Consider the following 23,177-nt stretch of genomic DNA (forward strand, 5'->3'; position numbering starts at 1 on the left):
CCCCTCCCGGCTTCATCTCAGAACCTTCCTTTTGGTTTGAGCTGCCAGGAGAGGCAGGATCAGTGTACAGAAAACTCAGTAATAACAGCAGCGCAGGCAGCGCGGCTGCTGTATAAAGACAGATTAAAACCTCCTCGGGTTGGGATAGGAAATAATTCAGCAGCTTGCTCACGGTGGGAGAGCCTGAGGCAGCAGGTGCTGCTGATGGCTGACCGTGAGAGCCGCCACTGGGGTTGGGAGAGTTTTGGCCTTGGGGCCTGCACCCTCCATCTTAATCCCACACCCAGAGCCACCTTCCTTTGTAGCCTGTCTTGAAGCCAAAGTTGACACATCCTGGTCCCCTAGGGAGCGGTGAAGGGGAGGCAGGCTGAGGACGGGTAGTCCCTGCCTAGCTCCACACAGATTTATTTACTCCTCAGCTGGACATTATTTATCCCATTAGACTCTATAGTCTAAGTCTCCTCACCTAGACTATAAGCCCCAGGATGCTAAGGACCTGGTCATTTGTGTCCTCTAATGTATCTCCTGCATGCAAGAGGGGCTTACATGTTGAGTGAACGAATCCATAGATTAGAGTCCTGCCTCTTTCAGATCAGCCTCAATGACCTCGCAGGCCTCAATTCTCTGAGCTGTAAAATGGGTTTGGAATACCTCTGGAAGGGCGATCTCAGGCCAGTGGGGACTTGTATGTATCTGGTTAAATTTAAACTGTGTGTGATGCTACAACCCGGGCACTGGGATGGTGAAGGTAAGGAGATCAGAAGTTCAAAGTCACCCCTTGCAATATAGAGAATTCGAAGCCAGCCTGAGCTACATGAGACCTTGTCTCAAAATTAAAAAAAAAAAAAAAAAAAGGAAAAATAAAAAAGGATTCGCTAAACCGATTATTTTTCTTTCAGAAAATAGAAACCATGTCTGGCTTCCGAGTTGCCATCAGGGGGCGCCCTTGTGCAAGGCGCTGGGCACGCAACGCCTTCGCAGGCTCCAGGGTGAGTTCGGCCGTGGCCGCCCCCTCTCCCCGCCTCCACCTTTGGGGGTTACCTTCTTTCCCCTCCGTCCGGTTCACACGCCCACCCCCACTCCAGCCCCCGTTCCTGCTCCAAGGACTGTCTCTGCAGCCCAGCGCCCCTCCATCCCCCACCCAGCCTAGACTCCTTCCACCCACGCAGCCCCAAATGCTGGGAAGAGCCTCCCACTCCCCATCTGTCAAGTCGCTTCCTTACCCCCATTCCCCCGCTCCGCCGCAATCCCCTCCTCCGGGAAGCCCTTCCTGATTGACAGAGCAGGGAGTCAACCTTGCGGGTTATCCGGCCCCTGCCCCACTGCAGAGGGTTGTGTTGGGCGAGGGATGAACTCAACCTCTGAGCCTGGGGTTGGGGACAAATGCGCGAACTCTGTGAGCTTCGGGTCGTGGAAAACCTTGCCAAGGCTCAGCAGCCAGGCTGGAAGGGAGCAACCCTCCACCCCCCAAACACACACACTTTTGTCCGGCTTCAGAGGCAGGAGAATGGGGCGCCCCCCACCCCCGCAGGTGCGGGATTGTGGGAGGGACGGGGACGCAGGGCCTGGGGAGCCGGGTGCGGAGGAACACGGTCTGTTTTTCTCGCCTGAAGGACTGGTTTCATTTCGCAGATTGATTATTGCTGCATGTGTGGATGTGTGCGCGCGCTGGGCGTTGTTAGCTTTTTCTTAAATGTACCTTGCTTGTCTAATGAATGTTTGATTGCACCTACATCCGGAGGCTGTTTTAATGAAAGGTGAAGGCTCCTAGAGGAAAATAAATAAATAAAAGATTGTTCCCCCTCCCTCTGCACCTCCTTCTCCCAACAACTCTCCGTCCCCAGCTGTCTTCTGAAGCCTGTGCCTCGCGGACGAATTCTGATCCTGTTTGAATGTTCTTGTGTAAAGGATGCTTTTCTCCCGGGGAAATCAGCCCCTTCCATCGGTCAATCTCCCGGCTTTTATTAAGGGCGCGAAGGGGAGATGAATGAATGAGGGCTGAGGCAGGAGGAGAAGAGCCCTTCGCTCCGCCTTCACTGTGGACTGCAACTTTGCTCACTTGTTGACTAGTGGGTTCTGTATCAGGCTTTGCCTAAGTCAGGTTCGATGCATCAGAAAGAAGGTGATTAGCAACCCACAGCTGCATTCTGACTAGGAGTCGGCTGAATTTGAGAAAGGCTCAGTTTCCTTACCTGTAAAATGGAGATCATCATATTCATGTCCGGTGTTTGGGTGTTAGTGCATTATGTAAAGTTCAATGAAGTGCAAAGAAAGTGCTCATCGGAAGCGGCTCTAAGTATCTAGGGGGCCTGGAAGCGTCTCTAAGTATCTAGGGAACAGACCCCTCCTCCCCCCCCCCCCAGACTGGCAGAGAGGGTGTGAGCTTGCCTTAAGAGATAGAATGCCTGCTGCTCTGCTGGGCTTATCAGTCTGAGGTCATTACCAAGGCCTGTGTGCCAGGCTCTGTTCTTCCCTCTGGATTCAGCTGTGAGAGCAGAAATGGCCCCTGCACTCCTGTGTATGACCTGCCACAGAGCCTTAAGGGCCAAGACAAAACAAGAATGGCAACATCAGGCCATAGAGAAGAGTACCCCAGCACCCATGGCTTCTCAGACTGCAATTTCATCAGGCCCAGATGAGGCGTGTCTGGGCATTTGTCTATTTAGAGGACGCCGAGGTTAAGAGAGTGAAGTCATGGCTGCCTGGAGAAGTCTCCCACGGTGGTGCTTAGAGGAGTAGTCCTGGGATGAGTGTGGTGGCGCATGCATTTAATCCCAGCACTGGAAAACAGAGGCAGGCAGATCTCTGAGTTGGAAGCTAGCCTGGCCTACGTAGCAAGCTCACAAGCTGCCAAGTCTCAAGCTTCAGCCCTCAAAACAAGAATGAAAAGAACAAACAAACAAACAAACAGTAATCCCGAGTTCAAATCTTGAGTTTCCTATTTTCTGTCTTTGTGACCAGATCTAGTTATTTAGCCTTTTTGTAGCTTACTTTCCTCTCCTGGTACGTGGGTATATTCACAATGAAAGGCTAATCCCAACACTCCCATCATTGGGTTTATGTGGAAATGAATGAGGTTAACATTCGGTATTGATACTCATTGGTATGAGAAGATCAGATCCATGGGGCAGGGGTGAAATCAGGAAGTCCCTCATACTCCTTGGCAAAGGGTCTAGACCAACCTAAGCACAGCAGGGTGTGTATGTGTGGGGGGGGGGGGGCGTCAGATCTGTATCATCCTTGATGTCATTTCTGGTTCCTCATTTTACACCTAACATGCAGCTCCGCAGCAGCCATTGTCAGTGCCACTGTCAGAACTTATAGAGCATCCCACCATCTCTTGCCACTTCCACGGGCAGCGCTCTGGCCTGTGCTGTCACCATCTTTCTCCTGCACTGCTACAATGGCTTCCTGGCCCATATCCCCTGCTGTCTACTCCCCACTCTGAAGGTAGATGGTGTCACTGCCACCCAGTGACCTTACCTCTCACTGGACTGCAAAGCCAGAATTTTCATGGTGATTGGCAGACGCTGTGAGGTGAGGCCCATTGCCAAATCTACTCCTCTCCTCTTAAAAAAAAAAAAATTACAACTATTTATTTATTCAATGAGCTCATATATATCAAGCATGCTATGATATATACGTAGAGGTCAGAGAGCAACTTTATGGGGGTTGGTTTGCTCCTTTAACCCTGTGATTCCTGGGGATCAATTTCAATCTTGGGGACCAATGTCTTCAGCTGCTGATTTGTCTCACTGGCTTTTCCCCCTTGGTTTTGGCCTTTTTCTGTAGCTCAGGCTGGCCTAGACTATGTAGCCTGAGCTGGCCTAGAGCTGGATGGTAATCCTGTCCCCTCCCCCGCCTCTCCTCTCATTCCTCCAGCCCTGCTGGTGTCTGTGCCCTTTACAAGCTTAAGTGTGAGCTTGTGAGGAAGTTCCTGCTCAGGATTTGCACTGGATATTCTATCTGCCTGGTCCAGATGCAGGTGTCAGCAACACTAGGTCTCCCCATCACCCATTCAGGCATAGGTGCAGTGAGGCCAACCTCGTAGAGCAAGCCTACCTCCTGCCCAAGTGCTCGCACTTGTCACTAGAAAACACTAAGGAACATTCCAAGTTTACTTGACTACTTACCACAGGACCCTCACCTTGGACTGCAAGCTGCAGGAAGACAATGCCTTTGTTTGTTACATTGTTACATCCTTGTATCCAGGCAGTGCCTAGCACACTGTAACCTCTCAGTAGTGATTTGTTGAATGAGTGGGTTGAATTCATATGTGCCCGAGAAACACAAGTGGTACAATGTAGAGAATGGGCGGGGCCATCTTGAAGGCAGGGAGAGAGATCTTGTCGAGCATACCTACTGGGTGATGGGAGGGCGGTGTGTGTGTGTGTGCTCAACTCACATCCACCAAAGAGAGATTTCTGGAGAGGGTGGGCTGCCTGAGAAGTGCTTCAGTCCCATCTGCATGGTTGGGAACCACTTAGCTGTGGAAGAAAGGACAAGGTGAAGGATGGTGGGCATGACTGTTGCTTGTTTCTGGTGTCTTGGTGGTTGGTGGTGCCAATTACTGAGTTGGGAAGGAGAATGGGCTAGGATGACTGTTACTGATCTCAGCATCTCTCAGCCTTTGTTGCTTCATCTTCAGAGTGGGGAGGTTGCATCCCGCCACTGTCTGGGGGTGATTATGAAGACACACACACACACACACACACATAGAGAGAGAGAGAGAGAGAGAGAGAGAGAGAGAGAGAGAGAGAGAGAGAGAGAGATGAAAGAAATGGCAAGCCTTTGTGAGGGTACCAAGTGAGTTCCACTGTTGCTGGTCTGGGGAGATCTGGCCTGTAGGTGAAATAGTGACCCGAGATGCAATCTGATAAAAGGCTGGCCTGGAAGGAAGCAAACGCCCAGAAAATTGATTTGGTCCATATGCGTAGGAGACAGTCAGGAAAGGGAGAAAACAATATGGTATGAGGTGTAACGGGCTGTACGGAGGCCGGACCTGGCTGATTCTAGAGTGAAAATGCGGACCCAGGGCAAAGGTTGAGGTTTAGTCACAGGTTCTCAGGAGGAGAGACCACAGGGTAGCTTGAATCTAGGTATGGGTGGGGGGCGAGGTACAGACATAAAGTGATACTGCCACAGACATCCTTCCCTACCTCCACCTATCACGTGAGAGAGACACATGGTGAGGCAGAGGAAGGAGAAGACAAATCCAGGCAACTGGACACGAAGCCTCAGAGCACAGCCGCTGTCTTCCTCTCCACATCCACGTCAGCCCCTAGGTTTGCTTATGTGGGGGAGGGGAAGTAATAAATTCACTGTTTGATGGTTTTTATTTACTCAATTATTTTTGTAGTTCTAGGATTCAAACTCAGGACTTTGCGCATGCCCGGCAAGTATTCTGCCACTAAGCTACACCCCAGGCTGCAGTTTTTAGTTTTTCAGGTATCTCTGAAGTGTTGGGCAGTGGACTCTGAATATTCAGCGTTAGCCCCGTCCTGAAAGGTTAGGTTCTGAGGAGCAGAACCACCACTGGGCAAGCTATTACCAGGCATCTCACTTTGCAGGGAGGGGCTTTCCAGTGTCAGTGTTGCCTGTAAATAAAAGGTGGGCTTGAGGTTTACAGAGGCTGGCTTGTAACCACAGACTTCAGAGAGGATTGGAGAGTCCGATCTGAGGTGTAGGAGTTTCAAAGAACGGACACATGGTCTTGGACCCCTGGAGAGGTCACCAGAGAGAAGTGAGGTTCCTGAAAGTAAAATGGCTTTTAGAGGAGCCAGCTGGTGGGCACGGCTTTGTTTATCCCTTCTTCCACGAGTTCATTTTATATCAATTCAGTTTCCAGAGTTTCAACATAGTATGGTAGATACAGCCGCTATGTGCCCACCCGGCACTGATGAGCTGTAGGAGCTAGGCAGGCAGAACTCCTGCTTCCATGAGCTTTGTTCTCCGGTGTGTGTGTGTGTGTGTGTGTGTGTGTGTGTGTGTGTGTGTATACGCGCGCGCTCATGCATTCACTTGTACATGTGTGTGTGTGATAAATAATAAATACTAAGACAGAAAAGCAGAGAGTGATACAAGTTGACATTTCAAACAAGGCAATAGGGTACAACTTCAGTGGCAGGAGATGAGAAATACATGCAAGGGTCAGAGTATGCAAGGCTTTTCTGGGGGCAAGTATATATTTACCAGATATTGTTATGCCCACCCATAATCTTGGCTTTCAGGGGGCTGAGACCAGCCTCGACTACATAGTGAAACCTTGTCTCAAAAGCCAAAATAAGGCTAATGAGGTAGCTACATAGCTAACCTGGCATGCACCAGGCCTTGGTCTGGGTTCTCAGAACAACATAAATCTAGCTTGGTGGCAAATGCCTGTAGTCTTAGCACCTTAGAGGAGGAGGCAGGTGGATTATAAATTCAAAGTTATCCTTTACTACCTATGAGTTCCAGGCTAGCCTGGGTTACAAGAAACCCTGTTTCAATGCATATATCTTATAAAGATATATTTATAGCTTGGCATGCTGGATTGTGCCTATAAGGGAGGCTGAGGCAAGAGCCAGACATTTGAGGCCAACCTTGACTACATTGCGAGTTCAAGGCCAGCCAGGGGGAGACCCCGTCAAAACATAAAGATAAAAAAACATGTATTTGTACTTATAAAATAGGCATTCGCATTGCTGAAGAAGGCCAGTGGGATGTTTTGTGTTGTGCACTTGGTCTTGTTTTTGAACATAGAATCTGTTTAGCTGTTCTTTGGGTTCAGTCCCTGTGCAGGAGAAATGGACACAGGGATGTGCACTGTGGGGACTTGTGCTCGAGGTCCAGAATCAGACTTTGTTGGCTGATTTAGAACTAGATCATCTTTCAGGAGTGTCTGGAGCTGGACTGCTGGTCACTCTTCTATGTCATGCATCAGCTGTGGATATAAAGATCCTGGATGAGGTCGTGTTCTAAGTCTGATGTGATTTTGACTGCGGGGAGTCCAGAGGAGGCTGTCTGCCAATGGTACTGCGACACCTGGGGCACCAGGCCTGAACAGAGGGCTGAGCCAGGTCATATTGTCCAACTATGTATTTAGAATCAGGACACCCCCACACTGTCGTCTTTATAGAGGATTTTTAAAAACAACAACAAAAATATAAGTGCTGTAATCTTATTTGTGTAAGTCTCTTTAAAGTCACTCTGATTTCCATGTGTGAATGGTACAGGCTGGGGTAGGAAAGCAAGGTAAAAAAGAAATTGGGGGTGGGGGTTGATGAGATATCTGGAAGTCCCAGAAGACCCTGGGAAGCAGGAGAAACAGGCTTAATGGGGCTCAGCTGGGCTCCGGCTGTGTGTCTTGCACTCATCTCCTGAGAGAATGTCTAACACAGGTAAGAACTCCACAAGGTCACTGTATCCTAAGCCGTTAGAATGGACAGAGTAGATGGTTGGTGGTGTGGGTCCTCAGGTCAGTTCCTTTATCTTACCCGAAGCTGGAGAATGGGGAGGGATGCTGTGACACTTGGCTTCTGAACATGACGTGGCCTTTACACTCATAAGCCCACAGTTGATGTGGTTCCTTCCACAAGGCGGAGCCAACAAAATCATTCAACAGCCAGGCAGATAGCACCAACTGGACTCAATGGGGAAGAGATAGATGGAGAGAGAGAGAGAGAGAGAGAGAGAGAGAGAGAGAGAGAGAGAGAGAAGAAAGAGAGAGAGAAGAGAGGGGAGAGAGATATGAAGTGGGTGGGGGATTTGTTGGGAGTTGTTTCAGGGGAACAGGGGGATATAGTTGGATGATCAAGCTACATTATATAAGTATATAAAATTGTCAAAGAGCCGGATGATGGTGGCGCACGCTTTTAATCCCAGCACTTGGGAGGCAGAGGCAGGCAGATTTCTGAGTTCGAGGTCAGCCTGGGCTACACAGAGAAACCCTGTCTCGAAAAACAACAACAACAACAACAACAAAAAACAAACAAACAAAAAAAAGTCAAAGAATTTTAAGATTTTTAAAAATCTAGCTCTTTAATTATTTTATTTTATGTCTATGGGTATTATGTATGTCTCTAGACCCATTTTTTAAATTATAAAAACAAATACTTTTTATCCTCTCCCCTTTTTAGAGATTTGTTGTTGTTCTTTGTTTTGTTTGTTTTCTGTACATTATTTTTTTTAATTTTTAATATTTTTTATTACATATTTTCCTCAATTACATTTCCAATGCTATCCCAAAAGTCCCCCATAGCGCCCCCCACTTCCCTACCCACCCATTCCCATTCTTTTGGCCCTGGCATTCCCCTATATTGGGGCATATAAAGTTTGCAAGTCCAATGGGCCTCTCTTTCCAGTGATGGCCGACTAGGCCATCTTTCGATACATATGCAGCTAGAGACAAGAGCTCCGGGGTACTGGTTAGTTCATCATGTTGTTCCAACTATAGGGTCGCAGATCCCTTTAGCTCCTTGGGTACTTTCTCTAGTTTTCTGTACATTGTTGCTGTGTCTGTGTGAGGGTGTCAGATCCCTTGGAACTGAAGTCACAGACAGAGTTGTGAGCTGCCATATGGATGCTGGGAATTGAACTCAGACCCTCTAGAAGAGCAGCCAGTGTTCTTAACCACAAAGCCATCTCTCCAACCTCATATACTCTCCCCTTTTAAAGTCAGCGTTAGAGCTGGAGAGATGGCTCAGTGGTTAAGAGCACTGACTGCTCTTCCAGAGATTCTGAGGTCAATTCCCAACAACCATATGGTGACTCACAACCATCTGTAATGGGATCTGATGCCCTCTTCTGGTGTGTCTGAAGACAGCTACAGTGTACTCATACACATAAAATAAATAAAATAAATCTTAAAAAACAAACAAACAAACAAACAGCTGCTCTTCCTGAGGACCTGAGTTCAGTTTCCAGCACCACATCAGACTACTCACAACCACTTATAATTCTAGCCCCAAGAGATTAGGTTCCCTCTTCTGGACTTGGAGAGCACCTGTACACATGTGGCTTACACACATATATACACACAGGCACACATGAGCACATACATACACACACAACTACATACACACAGATGGATAAATGGATGGATAGATAGATAGATAGATAGATAGAGTCTAATGTGGTGCCACATACCCTTAATTCCAGTAGAGGGCCGAAGCAGACAGATCTCTGTGAGCTCCAGCCAGGGCTATATAGTAAGACCCTGTCTCAAAAAAAAAAAAAAAAAAAAAAAAACCAACCAAGAAGCAAATAAAAATAAATGAATGATAAAAATTAATATTTAAAAAATAAAAATATAAAGATGAGTGGTGTATACTTTTAATCTAACATTTAGGAGGCATAGAGAGTTCTAGGAATAGCAAAGGCTACAGAAAGAGACCTGGTCTCAAGAATGAAAAGAAAGAAAGAAGGAAGGAAGGAAGAATGGAAGGGAGGGAGGGAGGGAGGGAGGAAGGAAGGAAGGAAGGAAGGAAGGAAGGAAGGAAGGAAGGAAGGAAGGAAGGGAGAAAATCAAGAGAGCCAGGATCTTGCCAGGTAGCAGGCTAGGCTGGTCTGGAATCAGCCTCCTGACTGCTGGAATTTCAGACATGGACCACCATGCCTAGCCTCACTTACCCTGCCTTAGATGAAGGAGGGATGTTTGCATTGGCAGAGGCTGTCTTCCAGGCCTTGACCCAGCTCTCACCCCAGCTCTGGGCCTACAGTGGGTATCCAGAACCTGTTTTACTAAAGAAGAGGGCCCCAAGGACAAACCAAGAAGAAGAGAAATTGAGGCATCTCAGTCTCTTGCCTCGAGTGGACCTGCTCTTTAGGAAGGCACTGGAAAGATGGGGTCGAGAGGTTTCCTTGGGCAGCCTCTGGGTTATCCAAGTGCCTCTGCTTTTAGCTTCTACTCAGATGTATGATGCATAGGCCCTGGCCTTGGGAGGCACTGGCTGGCTGGCTGGTCCAGCTAACTTTTCCTCTCTCTTGTCAAATAGATGATCCAGCTGCTTGCCATCACAGTCACACTTCTACTTCTGCGACCAAACACCATGATGAGAGCAGCTTATAAAGGAAAGTGTTTGACTTGAAGCTTACAGTCTCAGAGGACTGGAGTCCATGACGGCAGAGCGAAGGCATGGTGGTGGGGACGGCTGAGCGCTCACGTCTTGATCCTCAAGTAGGAGGTAGAGAAAGACACTGGGAATTACAGAACTATTTTGAAACCTCAAAGCCCACCCTACAGACACACCTCCTCCAACAAGGCCACACCCCCTAATCATTCTCCAGTAGTTCCACCAACTGGGAATCAAACATTCAAACTCATGAGCCTTTGGAGGCCATTCTCATTCAAACCACTACATTCTACTCTGCAAACCTCCCCTCATAAGTTCCTGGCCATATCATAATGCAAAATGCACTTAGTCCAACTTCAAAAGTCTCCATAGTCTTACAATCTCAACATATTTAAAAGTCCAAAGTCTTTTCTGAGACTCAAGGCAATCTCTTAATTATAATCCCCTATAAAATCAAAAAGCAAATTACAGTCTCCACACAGTTATACATTACCATCACCAAAAGGGAGGGAAAGAGGCAGAGTAAGGAAATACTGGCCCATAGCAAGATCAAAACCCATCAGGCAAACTCCAAATCATATCACTCTACTCTGACGATAAAGGGCTTAGATGGCTCTGCCCTTCTGGACTTGCTGACTCCAGCATAGTTCTCTCTCCAGGGCTCATTCCACTCCCTGTGTGTAGTGCTCCTTGGCAGATATCTCATGACTACGACATCTCCGATATCCTAGAGTCTCAGTGAAATCTAGGCTTCACTTTCGTGGTTTCACAACACAGCATCCTAGGGCCTGCATGCAGGGACTCCCTTGCCACACAGCTGGCTTCAGAAGTTCTCCGTAACCATGGGGGAGATTCTATAACCTCTTTACTCATGTAGCCTTCGTGTCTTTCTCTCTTTCTCTCTTTCTTTCTTTCTTTCTTTCTTTCTTTCTTTCTTTCTTTCTTTCTTCCCTTCCCTTCCTTCCTTCCTTCCTTCCTTCCTTCCTTCCTTCCTTCCTTCCTTCCTTCCTTCCTTTTTTTTTTATTGAGACAGGGTTTCTCTGTGTAGAACCTGGCTGTCCTGGAACTCACTCTGCAGACCAGGCTGGCCTCGAACTCAGAAATCTGCCTGCCTCTGCCTCCCAAGTGCTGAGATTAAAAGGCATGCGCCACCACTGCCCAGCTCCTTCATGTCTTTCAAACCAGAACCTCCTGGCAGATGCTGCCCAGTTCAGTTGCCCACTTGGGTTGGAACCTGTGCCCCCAACCTCAACCTTGAATAAACCTTTGCAGCCACTCTCTTTGTTGCTACCTTTTAGGAGCCAACAAAATTCCTCAGGCCTTTCATTTTTATGAGTTGGTGGCTTGGTTGGGTGGGGTCTCACCCCAGAGCAGCTTTCCTGTCATTCCATTTCTCAGTAGCTTTTCTTTAATCTTCTCACCTCTTTCAGCACAGACCTTGGCCTCAACATTACACTAAATTTCCTGGTGCTCCCCCCCCCCCTCCGACTGTACACTTTGTATTTCTTTTAGCCCCACCTGCACTTTTTCATTGTATCCTCCCCCCAGAAGAGTGATTACAAATAGCCACACAAGAGAGTCAATATTAGGCTGTCTTGAAGTCTCCTCTGTTAAGAACATTAATCCAATACCTTTCAATTTAGCTTCAGGCAGATTATTAGGCTGAGAGCAGAAAGCTGCTGCATTCTTTGCCAAAGCATCACAAGAGTGGTCTCCAGCCCAATTGCTAATATTGTCCCCCCAGACCCCCAACACGTCTGAGCTGGGCCTCCATAGTCCATTTTGCTGTCAACACTGCTGCTGTTCAGGCTTGTACTAGAATGGCCTGCTGAGCCTCCGTCACAGTATTCTCAATTGCTTTTCTAATCCAAAGTCCCCAAATCTTCCAGATTCCTCCAAAATCCAGCATGGTCAGGCCTGTCACCTTGGTACCAATTTCTGTCTCTGTTACTCCTTGAGTCTGGCCAAAGTTCAGCCTCTTTTGGGGGAGCAAATCATAGAGACGGGAAGAAGAGAGGGATTCCAAAAATGACCAGTGAGGCTTTTGCAAGGCCTCAGGCTACCAGCCGGAGTTGCTCAACCAAGGATGGCCACATCAATCCAGCCATTTCCAACCAGTCTGAACCCTGGCTACCTCTCCTACCAGTAAGTTGTCAACAGTGAAGAGGGAGAATTTCTCTATCAAGTGTGACCTGAGGTTGGTGATGAATACCAGAGATGGTAGGATCAGCTAGAATAACATGTCACACGGTGGGCTGCGTGCAGGAATGCTGGATTGGGTAACTTGCAAATTGAAAGGCTGCTTCATACTATAATGGTTAAAGAAAAAGGGAATTATCTCATGCCTTTCTTTTCGTCGATCAAGGTGTCAGCGTATGCTAATTACCTGGCAGAGGCTTCAACGAGAAGAGGGAAGAACAACTATTATATTTCGGAGGGAAGATTTATCTCGTGTTGTTGGCGCCAGTTGGAGGAGGAGGTGGGGTGCTGGGGAGGGTGGGTCAGAGAGGCAAAGTGAGAACTGTTGCTCGACTTGAATGGAATTGGAAATGGCTTTGAACCGAGCTTCCTCTTCTAAGATTAGAAATAATAAACCTTGTTGAGAGAGGCTTTGCACAGTGTCGTGAGCCAGGGAAGGACGCAGCATGGGCAGAAACCTAAGCGCCCAAGGATTGTGGGGAGGGCTTAGGTGGTATAGCCAACCTAGAGGTGGGTTAGGGCTCCTCTGCCAATCCAGTGGTTTTACTAAGGGGCTATGTGGGGTGGGGGTAAGGAGCATGGGCTAAGGGCCTAGGAGTTCTGGCTGTGGCATCCTCCCTCCCTTTCTCCTGGCTGTGATTTGTATCACATGATACAATCTTCCCAATCCTCAATTTCCTTGCCTGGGGGAAGGTCTCTAATCCCTCCTTTCTGTGGTGACTGTCGGAGCCAAGTAGGATTCTGTAAAAGAAAGGCTCTGGGCAGCTCAACTAACAATAGCACCTATGGCTATAGTTATTCAGCACAGATATTGTTTTTAGCACTGGAGTCCAGCAGGCAAAAGGGAATAGGACTCTGAGCGTTGCCTGTAAGGGAATCACCATAAATGGAAGCCTTGCATGTCCTTTGCTCCTACCCCCTCAGGGTCCTAGAACATGGAGAAAGGAACACAGAAACAGGCAGAGGCCCTTAAGCCTTACACACAAGCCGTGTTTATACCTGTTCTGATAATAACAGCATTGCCCCTGAATTGATGCTTGATACGCATGAACTCAATGTGGAGCCTGTCTCCAGAATTGATGGGAGCCAAAGGTCACCACAGAAAGGGACTTGAAGGAGCCAAGCTACTGTTGCTCCTGCTGAGCAGGGGATTGCCTTTGAGAGGGGCTGGTCAGGGACCGAGATTTGGTGGCCAACATTGGCTGATTGGCACATCCTAGGGGGTCCTCTTTTCAGGAAGCCCCCATGACGTGGTAAGTTGACGGCCATATATCGACCCATCTGCCTATGTTAAATCCTAACTCTCTCAAGCTTTGCTTTTCTTTTCAGGATCAGCAAGGTAGGAAATCAGTGAGCTAGAGAGAGGCAGCCTAGTCTGGGAGCAAGTGTCCAGATTGTAATGGCAGAGATCTGAATTCAAATCTTAGCCTTCAGAAACACTTATCAACTGTGTGAACTTGGTTGCACTGTGAGGCTGACCTGGCATAGAGTAGCGTCAATCGAGTAGACATTCTTAAGTGGTAGCAGTGCTTTCTAAACTTTGGTCATCTTTTCCAGCTGGACTCTGAGTCTAACCCGCCCTTTGGTCGGAGGTAAAATTAACTACTATATGAACAGATGTGCAAGGAGCAGGGTGCTACCAGGTGGGCTGGGTGGCAGGCAGAGGCTTTGAGCAGGTAATGGTTGTCAGAGACCAGCAAATCACAGGTGTCTTGGGAACAGCGAGTTACACTTAGACACCAAAGCACAAATGCGAAGCCCGAGACGCTTTGCCGACGCTGAACTGTTTTGATCGTTCCCGGATGTGACACTTATCATCACATGAGAGAGGTGAGCCTCTTGCACTGAAACTCCTTAATTGACAGACAGCTGGTGGTTCCTGAACGAGCGGCAGTGGGCTTGACAGAACTGGCCCCACAGCAGCCCCCTCACATGCCATGTCCCCTGTGGCCCCTGGCAAGACTTCATCAGCCCAGGCACACACAGTGGCTCTGTGTATTGGGCGCAAGAGGCTCACTACTCCAGACGCCCTCAGGTCCAGCCTCGGCCTCCATCTTTCCAGGCTCTCTTTTGCCTCGTTCCTGGAACCCAGGCTGTGCGCCAGTCTAATTGAGCTTCTTGACTTTGCCAAATGCACCAGGCTCTGTCTGGCCTGCAGGCCTTTGCATATGCTGTCCTCTCTGCCTTGGATCCTTCTCCTTCCCTCCCTCCCATCCACCTGGCCAGCAATGACAATTGCTACTTAATCACAAAAATAATAGCAGCTTACCTTTATTGAGCACTTACTCTGAGCTAAGTGCTTCCCAAATGTTTTCTTATTTAAGCCTTACAACTTCCAAGGTTAAAAAAAAAAAAAAAAAAAAAAAAAAAAAAACCTATGACAATTGACACATCACCGTTTCCACTGTTGAGCATGGTGCTATTCTAAGTGCTCTGCGTGAATTAACTCAGTCCCACAGGGAAAGTTACCATCATTATTTCGACTTCACATGTAAAAAACCTGAGTCACAAAGAGGCCCAGGAACGTGTCCCAAGTCATGAGCTCAAAGCCACAGGGTGCACACTGCAGCCTGATCCCAGAGCTGAGGTTTGCACTGCCATCCCATCAGTCAATAGAGTCACCTCCTTCCTCAGCAGGGGCCTGAAATGCCTGCCATCAGGGACCAGCACTGCAGCTTCAGATCCTAGCACAGCACCTGGCCTACATCTGGGCTTGACTATGCTGAAAGCCTGTCTGAACCGGATCAGGAGCGCGCGCTCTTTCTCGGTTTCCCCTTTCAATCACAGGACTGGGAAATGAAAAATTGCAATCGCACAAAATCTCGGCTCTCGTTTTTGCATAGATCGGAGTTTTGTTGTTATTTTGGGACAAGATCTCACTATGTATCTCTGGCTAGCCTGAAGTTCTATCTTCCAAGTTATGGGATTATAGTCGTGTATCACCGTACATGGCAGTTGGTTGTTTTGTTTTTTTTTTTTGGGGGGGGGTTGTTGTTGTCTTTCAGATGCATTCATCTGAATTGGTATAGAAAGTACAGATGGTAAAACTTTTGCAGAACGGGATCAGTCCTAGAGCAAACTGAGGCGGTTCCAAATGTGCAGCAGCCACCTCCTGGCGCTCCTGGCCTTTGGAGATATGGGGCTGGGAGCAGAACAGGAGCCGGGATCCAGCTCTCTGTTATAGCAGGTCTGAACTTAGGCTTCCTGTGGGGACGAGGGTGTCACTACATTAACTTCCCACCCAACCTTGACCACATGTTCAAAAGGTCAAGTTAGTGAGAGGAGCCGGCAGAGTGTGGCAGACTCTGGGCTCCTTCCACACACGGTTTCTGTGCTTTAAGCCTCGAACTTTTGCTTCTTAAGCAAGCTTCTTTCTTCTTTGCTTTGCTTTTGTATTGTTTTCTTGAGACAGAGTCTTGCTATGTACCCTTGGTTAGCCCAGAACTCATGAAGTCACCCATACTAGTCCCTAACTTGCAGCCATCCTCCTGTCTCTGCCTTCGGATTGCTGGGATTATGGGCATGAGCCACCGTGCCTGGCTTCAGCTCAATTGAACTCTCCCATTAGAGTTGGTTTTCCCACTGCCAAGTGTGGTGGTGTTGTTGGCTAATGCCTGCCTGCTTTCCACAATGCACAAAAAGGAGCTGCCAAAGGAATGGGCAGCTCAAAGGCCAGTGAGGGCCTGGGGACTGAAAGGGCCACTGTGCCCTCACTGTCTCTGGGAGAGATCTCTTTGGCAGGGCCATGACCCCTGCTGGCCTTTCCCCCATGGTTATAACCAGCACAAGCCTCAGCCTGCACTTACCCTGTGAACTGGCGCAATCAGGGGAGAAGTTGGTCCTGACAGCCCTCATCACTGCACCACTGACCCCACCCTGAGGTGCTCGCACAGCACAACCCGCCCAGGCTGGGAGGTGTGAATGCCTTCCTTTCCTCACCAATAAAATGTAGATAATGATAATACCTTCCTCCCAGGCCTGCGGTGAAGATCAGATGAGAGAAGGCAGGGGAAAGCGACTTGCAGGCTATAAAAGACTCTGACAAATGCTCATTATTTCTTCCTATTCTTCTCCTGGAATTTATCAAACACTTTATGAGTCCTGGGGGTGTTCTCCCCCCACTTCTGTCTTGCATGGATTTCTCTGGCCCACAATTCTCCTGTCCTCTCTTGCTGTACCGTAGGAAGGCAGGGTAGTACAGTGGTTAGGGAGTGACAGGCAGGCCTACGTTTGAATCCCAGCTTGATGTCCTTCGAGGCATGACCCAGGGCAAGGAACCATTGTGAAATCCATTCGGTTTCCCCTGTATAAAATGGGTATAAAGCTTAAGCTTAAGCACGGGGTTGGTATGAGGACTGAGATCATTTGTGTCAAATTCTTAGTGCTGTGCCTGCAACAAGTTCAGGCGGCATCTGCTGTGCTGCGCTGTGATTTATTCTCTCTGGCAGGTGTGACTACCCTCTTTGCGTATTGTGACCAATGAAAATAGACCTTGGACACAATTTTCATGGGCTTCCTTGCCTCCACAGAAGGGGTAGATTCATTTATTCAGCAAATCCTTTCTGAGAATCTTCTTGGTGCTGGGTACTCTTGGAGCAATAGGAAGACTAAATTATAGTCCCTTGGACTAGGAGCTCCCATAATGCAGTAGCACAAATAGTGACTAATTCACTCACTCATTCATTCATTCATTCATTCATTCATTCAATCAATGCTCACTTCTCATCCATTTGCGGGGCCTGTAAAGCTCTGTCCTGGACTTTGGAAAACAGAGCTGGGGATGGGGCAGGAAATGAAAGAAGATCTGGTTACGGTCCCTTGTTGGCCTTTCCATGACATACCCTCCCATTTCTGTCACTTGGCCTCAGTTTCCCCACTTGAGTGTTGAGAGGTCACTCAAGCTGATCCCGATCTCCTGGCCCACACCAATACTCCAGGTTTCTGAGCCAGGATGGACAAATGCCGAGTGACACCCCGTCCCTGCTCCCGGCCCACATGCTCACTTGGGTCTCGGGCATCGATCGGCTGGGAGCTCATTAGCGGCCACACAGCCGTCGCCACATGTCACAGGCTCTTAAAGTCTCCATTACTGAGGGACCTCACTTCTCTGTATTTTTAGCCTGCATCTGGAGGAGCTAGCTGGCGTCTCCTGCAGTTACACACATCAGGCTCAGTGCTTTCGACAGCTTCTCAGGCCTCTGGGCACCTGGATGGAGGTGGGGGCCCCAAATCCACTCCTGGAAAAAATAGTGGGAGGTGGGGAGCCAGGGGGTCCTTTCCCCACCCATAATTCCCCCAACTTACTCCTATGGGACCACCTTCCATGTATGACAGAGACGACCCTCACACTTCCAGGATCCTGACAGCTCTTTGGATGACATAGGGATGAGGGCAGGTGTTGTCAACTTATGGATAAAACTCAGGCCAGTCAGATGTCCCCAAGGATCAGCCACCATTTCTAGCTGAAGACAGGTAGAGCAAAGCTTGCAGAAGCCACCCAGCTTGTTATCATGTCTCACAGTCAGATCAGGACTCTGTCTGCCTGTGGGGAACAGAGCCCGCCTGAGTATCCACCCAGCCCATAAGGACTGTGTTTCCCAGACACCAGAGCGCAAAAAAGGATGGTTTTTTTTGCAGGCAATGACTCTGAGATTAGTGGTCCCTATGAGAGACAGCAGGAAGAGGCAGAGCATTTCTTGATTGGGGGGTACCATGAGAAGGGAATCCCTCCTTTATTTGAGGAGGGAGCCAGTCCCCCAGCCTGAGATAGGAATAATGCTGTGACCATGTTGAGGCTGGACTTCAGAAAGAACACAGACTCTGTCAGCAACCAGATCTGTTCCCCTGCCCCCCATTTGCCATGTAACCAACTTGCCGGCAAAATAAGATAACAGGATAACAATCAGACTGTTCTTCCGCCCAGCCCCAATGTACCAGATAGGCTCCATGTGTTTCCTCATCGGCTTAGTGAAGGTGGGAGCTATGATGATTATTCTCATCTTACAGATGAAGGAGGTGGAGCCCTGAGAAACCAAGAAGGTCACCCACGTTCACACAGCTGGAAAGCACCACTTAGGGCAGAATTGCTATTCCGAGTGCCAGCACATCCCTTGCTGTACCAAAGCCAAGGAGAAGGGTGAGGTGAGTTACCCAGGCAGGCTGGCATTTTGCTGACGAAAGGGGGAGAGCGGAGCATTGCCAGGAGTGTGGAGTTTCTGCCCGAGGCTGATGATCTACTTTCCTCTGGGGTTGTCCACTTCAACCAGGGGCTGGGCTAAAAGAGGGAGGGACTAGTGGGGATACGGTGGCTCTCTTCTTTAATCCCAGCACTCAGGAGGCAGAGGCAGGCAGATCTCTGAGTTCTAGGCCAGTCTGATCTACAGAGTGAGTTCTAAGATAGCCAGGGGCTACACAGAAAAACCCTGTCTCAAAAGAAAAACAACAACAAAACAAAACAAAAACAAAAGAAAGCACAACACAACAGAACAAAAAGAAAAATGTGGAGGAATGGATGTCACATGACACCCATTGTGAGTGCCACCTGTCTGACAAGATGAGCACAACAGCTAACATTGCTGGTATATTTTCCCAGGACCAGGTGTATTGGAGGTGTTGCTTTGTTTAACCCTCATTCCTCCCGTGAGGTCTGTTCTTAAGTGGATACGGGAATGAAGTTCAGAATGGCCAAGCAATCTCCCTAAAGCAGCACAGCTAATAAGGATCAAAGCTGGGATTTGAAATTTAGTCTGTCTGCCTTTTGGGTGTCAGTGCTAGAGGCTTGTTGGAGAAATAGGGACTTTGGAGGCCCTTAGCCAGACCAGAACCTAGAGGGTGGGGAGGGGAGGGGCTACATACTTTCAGGAAGCACTTAGCATTTCCCCACTATCACAGTGAGGCTTACAGCTTCCTGATATTCAGGTTTGGGGACTGCCTGGTGCCTTTCCTCTCCATCCATCAAAGTTCTCAGACCCCACGCCCTTTCCTGCTTCCCCTCCCCCAATGCCCTAGAGCTTCTGCACAGAATGTCTCCTCAGGAAGAGGGGGAAGCTTGCTATACCTTTGTGCATCTGGCGGGGGGGGGGGGGGGCAAGAACAGCAATGGCGGGGGGGCGGGGGGGGGGGGACTAGGGGAATGGGACCATGCACTGACAACTAGGAACTTCTGAGCCCTGGAACCAGAGCTCAGAAACAGAGATGGTTCTACCCATCTCAACCTGTGGGTCTCGGCCCCTCGGAGTTCAAATGACCTTTTCACGCGGGCCACCTAAGACCATCAGAAAACACAGATGTTTACCGTATAATCCATAATAGTAGCATTACAGTTATAAAGCAGCAACAAAAGTATTTTACGGTTGGGGGTCACCACAACATGAGGGGGACTCTATCAAAAGGTCCCAGCATTAGGAAGACCGACAACCACTGATCTGGAAAATCACCAGATGTGCACTCTGTGCTTATTTGGTGTCAGGGCAGGGCTGCCAATGTGAACTGCCAAAACCCACTGGTGTCCCACCAAGAGACGCACAAGTCACGGTGCTGAGCCGGGGGTGTCATGGCAAACAAGCTAAGATCAGAATGACAAACAGAAGTAACCTGTTTCTGGCTTATGATGGGAGTGTGTGGTGTGGGAATATGAGGGGGTTTCCAGACAGAAGGAAACTATAATCAAAACACAATACGATACAATTCTAATATTAACACAGACAAAAGGGCTGGAGAGATGGCTCAGTGGTTAAGAGCATTGGCTGGGTCCAATTCCCAGTAGTCAGATGGCAGTTTATAACTGTAACTCCAGGTCCAGGGGATCTGACACCCTTTTCTGAACTCCATGGGCACAAGGCATGCATATTTACTACACACATACAATAAATAAATCTAAATACCACAAAGCACCTGAACAGGAACACTTCATGTCATCGGAAGAGTATGTATGTAGGTCACCAGAACTTTCATGGTGACCCATCACCTGAAGGACAAGACCTTTCTGGGGAGAGAAGAGGAAGAGAACCATGCAAGGGAAAGGCCCGTGAGCAGAGAATGTGGCTGGAGATCCGGTGGGGCGTCCTTGATATTTCATACTTATTTTTTAGCATATCTCATCTGTTAATAAGAATTCCAATAGGAGTGCAGAGATTAAAGGATGGCTGAGGACCCTCAGGTACTCGAGCAAATTCTGGGTTTAGGCGGTCTCTTATTTCTTCTAACAGTTCATTTGTCATTCACACGCTTTCTTACTGATGTCTCTCCAAGATGTGAAGGCTCCTTAGAGCACCTAGTCAGTCTACACTGCCCTGGCTGGTATGACAGGCAGTACCTATGGGCCCAACAAGCCCTCTCTCAGCAGCTATGACATACTAAGGGGGGTGCTCCTCCCTGGTTTGAGGAACAGGGCCTCTGGCTTCCCCAGAGCAGAGCCCTAACCCTACGATAGGCTGTGTGATCACTGGACAAGAAGCCTGAAGTTTGCCTTGCGGGTTGATGGAATTAGCGTTTGGGGAGAGTCCCCTTCTTTGTGAAGTATATTAATGATTCATTCTGGCTGGTCTCTCACCCGGGGCAGGCTCTTTGTGAAGTACCTCAGATTTCCTAGGAATCCTCAGAGACATTCTGACATTCTGATTGTCACTGCCAGCATGAGCTGCGAAGAAATTAATCGACATGGATGAGACCCTCAATTTCCAAGGGCTGTGTAATAAAATAAAAGTGATTGTATTATTGCAGATTCCATGACTAGTGAAAAGGGGCTAAAGACTGTCATCACAGCACTGCATTGTTTACTGGGGCTTTGCTTTCCACAGGCAACTGTCCTGAATTGGAGAGACTAAAAAGTAACGGTAATTCTTTGTTGAGAAGTTCTATATGTCAGGCACTTCACCAAATAATCTATATGTCACCTATTCCCACAAAAGGCAGCAAAGGAGGAGCTGTGTCCATCTCTGAGGCCTGGAGATGTAAGCTGTAGGCTGGAGTAGATGCCTCTCTGTTGTTAGTTATGTGAGGAAGTATTGAGAAATCTGGGCAGGCAGGGTTAGCCAATTAGCCAAGTGTGGGGCATTCATGGTGGTGAAGTATTTGGAAAGTTGTATGTAGTTTCTAGACTTGAGAAAACACCGTCATTTTGTTCCCTTAGTCCCCAGGAACTTCACACAAACCATATAAACTTCTGATCAAACCATACAAAAGAGGCCCATCAGTTCACCATCTACCCACATACCCGTCCGTCCATCCATCTATAAATCCATTGTCCATTTACCTCTCATCCACCCATCCATTCATTTCGTTGGGTATTCATGTATTCACTGACTTTGTCAACTCAACAGTGTTTTTAATTACTTCCCAGCACCTGTCATGGAGTCAGTGTCCACTATAGTCTGGTCTGGATGTCTGCCACTTAGCAGAGGGGGGAAAAAAAGCTTGGAGACTCAGTGCCAGCTCTGTAATTTGTAGAATTTCTCCATCTTTTTCATCTCTAGTCTCTCTATATGGGCAATGAGAATAACATTTGCAGGCCATTGCAGATTTAAAGGCAACGCATTTAGAAGATACTTTGGAAATAGAAAGATATTGTGCATGTTTATGTATCATCACCACCACCACCACCACTACCACTGTCACCATCATCACCACCATCATCACCACCATCACCACCACCACCACCATCACCACCACCGTCACCACCATCACCACCACCACCGTCACCACCATCACCACCGTCACCACCACCATCATCACCACCACCACCACCACCACCATCACCACCACCGTCACCATCATCACCACCATCACTATCACCACCATGACTAATGAAGCATACTCTGGAAACTAAGCTATCCTTAAGTTTGGGAAATCACTTCTATCACAGAAATCCTGAATATGTTCAAGTATGGAACTTAGGAAGATAAAATGACTGTACTCGAGATCACAAGGTTTCTCAGTCTTACAACAATCACATCTATCCCACATGCTCTCGGGGCAACAGTATTGGGGGGTAGGTCTTGGTAAAAGGACTATTCAGTCATGATGTACTAGGTCTGTCATCTCCAGGTTAGTGAACAGAACTCTCCAATATGTCGTGTGATTATTCAAGGGCTTGTGCCTCTTGGTTGCAGGGGCAGATCAGGAGATGTTGTATAGAAATGTTTTTGGAAACTTGAGAAAAGATGAACAACACAGTTTAGCATGAGCAGAAACCACAGAAAGGGCAGGCCATGAAGACACTGGACCTGTCAGCTCAGGTAAGTTTATGCTGTGAGAGCCAACAATCCCCTGGCCTTAGAGCTCTTTGACAAGGTTACATTTTCTTTGCTTGTCTCTCTTGGGTTGGCAACAACTCTGCTCCAAGTTTTCTTCATTTTAAAACCCAGGCCAAGCGAGAACACATTGGTTCTTTATAATTTTTATCATTTTTAATTTTCATTTATTTATTTTGTGTGTTGGTGTATACACGTATATGGAGGTCAGAGGACAATCTCCAGGAGTTGGTTTTCTCTTTCTACCATGTGGGTCCTGGGATCGAGCTCAGATAGTCAGGCTGGTAGCAGGCACATTTACCAGCTGAGCTGTCTTACCAACCCTGGCTAGTCTGGAACTTGCAGCAATCCTCCAGTTTCAGCCTCCTGGGTGCTAAGATTATAGTGCCCAGCTGGAATATACAGGCCAAGCTCAGATTCATCATCTCCTGCCTCACCCTTTTTAGTTTTCCTGTTGGTGTGTTTACCAGGGTTTGCCATGGCGATTTTCGTTTGTTTGGTTTGGTTTGAGAGAGGGCCTCACGGTGTAGCCCTGGTTGGACTGGAACTTGCTATGTAGACCAGGCTGGCTTTGAACTCACAGAGATTCACCTTCCTTTGCCTGAACTAAAGTTATATGCCGCCACTGTGGCTGGCCCACATTGGGTCTTGAAGCTTCTCCTCACATTTTATTGGC

The 23,177-nt window shown here is 48.1% G+C and overlaps 1 long non-coding RNA gene across 1 annotated transcript; it reads left to right on the forward strand.

Annotated features, from left to right (window-relative positions):
• Window positions 1-924: 924 nt before the first annotated feature.
• On the forward strand, window positions 925-18,386 carry LOC147000257 (uncharacterized). The gene is made up of 3 exons (XR_015046081.1): window positions 925-989; window positions 9,975-10,163; window positions 18,258-18,386. It is a non-coding gene; the product is annotated as an uncharacterized LOC147000257 (long non-coding RNA).
• Window positions 18,387-23,177: the final 4,791 nt, after the last annotated feature.

This window comes from Mus caroli, unplaced genomic scaffold (assembly GCF_978045245.1).
Source record: "Mus caroli unplaced genomic scaffold, Mus_caroli_1 scaffold_19, whole genome shotgun sequence".
NCBI classification, from domain to species: domain Eukaryota; kingdom Metazoa; phylum Chordata; class Mammalia; order Rodentia; family Muridae; genus Mus; species Mus caroli.